The following is a 2,809-nucleotide window of genomic DNA, read 5'->3' as shown; positions in this document are numbered from 1 at the left end:
TAATCAGCAGCAAGGTGATTGCGTGATGTGTCTTTTCACAGTTGAGTTAGATGTGCCCCACTGGTTATGACGGGAATCGATTTAAATACACTTTCTTGATCCCAGAAGTTCATATGTGGACAGTGGTTGTTACACTTGACAGGATGATTTGTTATGGCACAACTTATATATTTCAAATGGACAAAAAAATTAGTATCACATTTACAGTATCTTAAGATAAACTGCATTTGAATGGGAGTTTCCTTTCCAGTACTTTGAGGTCTACAAGACGTATCTAGAAAATTTACTACTGTGGAAAATGAAGACTGTTTAAATCAAATGGGGGGTAAGGGAGGGCTGGTGGTTTTTCTTTTTGATTCACTGCTGTAACGCTGTCCTTCAGGCGGCTGAGGGAGTTTCATATTATCTTTAGACATCATTAGGCGCTGAAGCTCTTGCAGGGCAACTGATGCTATATGAGTTCTGCCATACTGCTAGCACTGATTTGGCTCTTGGGTCCACCACTCCATTGGAACTATTAACTCCATTCATATTAATTTTTGTTACAAGTCTTACAAAGGCGGGTGCTTCTAGGTATTTAGCTCCACATTCTATTTTAAGGCTGTATACTTGGTTTTCATAAATTGTTCTTGGGGGCTCAATGATCATCCCTGTCCATCTTGTAAGTGTCATGTCTTCATCATCTTCTAGACCCCAGATAATTGTACCATCTCCTACTCCTTTCTGGCCTTCGTTGAGCTCTTCCAACAGTTGGAAATTGCGAGGGACTTTTAGTCGCGAGCCTGCTGTGGCTGCCACCTTGTGTTGCTGTCGCTCCTTCACTATCTTTTTTTTTAATTTTAGGAATTCTAATAGACATGTAGTGATATCTCAGAGTGGTTTTAATTTGCATTTCCCTAATGGCTAATGATGTCAAACATCTTTCTTATGCTTCTTTGTCATCTGAATATTATCTTTGGTTAAGTGTCTGTTTATGTTTTATCCCAGTTTCTAATTGGATTTTTCCTTTGTTGTTTCCATTGAGTTTTAAGAGTTCTTCATATGTTCTGGATACTACTACTTTGTCATATTCTTCTTTAGAAATATTTTCTCCAAGTCTTAAGCTTGTATTTCATCTTCTTCACAGGGTCTTTTGCAGAGCAAAAGTTTATATTTTTAGTGAGGTCCAATTTATCATTTTTCCCTTTTATGGATTATGCTTTGGGTATCAAGTTTAACAACTGTTCACCTAGACCTGATCCCAAAGATTTTCTCCTAGTATTTCTTTTCTCATAAAGGTTTTATAGTTTTAAGTTTTACATTTAAATGCATGAACATTTTGAATTTTTTTTTTTTGGTATAAGGTGTGAGATTTAGATCAGAGTTTATTACACCTGTTGAGGTGTAGCATGAGGTCCAGGTGGGGGTTATGTTCAGTTTCCCACTGGACCCGACCAGTATCACCCTTACAAAAGAGGAACAGAGCACTTACACCTCACTGAAGACAGTTGAGGTGGAAGTTCAGCCAGCCCTTCCCTCTGCTGACATCTTCCCAGCAAATGTGTGACACTGACTTTCACTGCCTTGTTGATGCTGAGTGAATGTGGAAGCTCAGCTCCCTGCTGGACCCCACTGGCACTACATGAGGAGAGGGAAATAGAGTGTCTGCCGGCTCCACCTCTCATCACCTCATCTACCTCATTGCTGGTGGTGGGGGGAGTTGAGAATCTGCTCCCCGTTGTGTTCCACAGACACAGGGAAAGGGCTATGAAGCCTAGTGGGGACTAGCTCTGCCTCATACCACCTCATTTAGTCTTATTTCTTCCAGGAAGATCTGGAGAGTCTGTTCACTGCTGGAGCCCACTGACACCATCCTGGGGGGGAGGGAGAATGGTAATAACGCCTGCTTCTGGCCGGTGGGGGAATGGAAGATCAGATCTCCACTCAGCTTCGCCAGTACTCTTCCTGTAGGGGAATTGGTGCACAGCCTGCCTATGCTGGGCAGAGGATAGATGACTAGCACCCCCCTCAGCTCTGCCAACTCCACTGGGCAGGGGAATCAGAGGGCTGCCACCTCTCTGTGGTGCAGGGAGGAGTGGCAGAGTGAAAGATCTGCTTGTGTTTGGCTTCAGTGGAACTTTGGGGAAGGGGTACAGTTTTTCCAATGTTCCATGTATTTTGCGCTGCAGTAGGGTAGCTATTACCAAAAAGGATTCTGTTGTTAAGGTACCCATTTTCTGGGCCTTCAGCTAGGGAAAGCAGGTTTTTGTTTTGTTTTGTTTTAATCTGTGCTTGTTGGCAGTTCTGGGTTGGAAGCTTTTGTAGCATCCTGTCACAAAAATGTATGGAAGTGATAAAAAAAAAAAAAAGACCCAGGAAACTCACTGCCATGTTGTTCCTCAAGCCCCCTGCAATCTAAACCTACAAATAATAGACCGCTCTGGGAAGGAATTGCCTTCCTCTGGATTCTTACTGAGGACTGACCCCTTTTCTCAGCCCTGGATATTACGTTCTCTGAACCCTGAGGGCCCAGTCACATGACGCTTTCTTGGTTTCCCATTAAATTGCTCTTTAATAATGATTGAAAGGAGCAAGGCTTCAATTCTGAGAGCGACCCTGGTGTCTTCAAGTCTCAAGAAGTGCTATCGGCATCTGGGGGGTTACATGGGATGACAGCAAAGGAAGCTCTGGCCTTCCTCCTTGTAGCCTGATCACATCTGGAAAAAAAAAGACCTCCTGGCTTCTCTCTCTGCTTCTGAATGTGGTCTTTGCTTATACCCTTCCAAGTCTAACATGCCTCATGTTCCTAATTACTTAGCTTATATTTTCA

The 2,809-nt window shown here is 43.0% G+C and overlaps 1 pseudogene; it reads right to left on the bottom strand.

Annotated features, from left to right (window-relative positions):
• Positions 1-314: 314 nt before the first annotated feature.
• Positions 315-1,852, bottom strand: LOC101322300 (ubiquitin-conjugating enzyme E2 variant 1 pseudogene; annotated as a pseudogene).
• Positions 1,853-2,809: the final 957 nt, after the last annotated feature.

Source organism: Tursiops truncatus, chromosome X, assembly GCF_011762595.2.
Source record: "Tursiops truncatus isolate mTurTru1 chromosome X, mTurTru1.mat.Y, whole genome shotgun sequence".
NCBI classification, from domain to species: Eukaryota; Metazoa; Chordata; class Mammalia; order Artiodactyla; family Delphinidae; genus Tursiops; species Tursiops truncatus.
The sequence above is the reverse complement of the archived record's forward strand: the minus strand, read 5'-3'. Positions and strand labels throughout refer to the sequence as shown.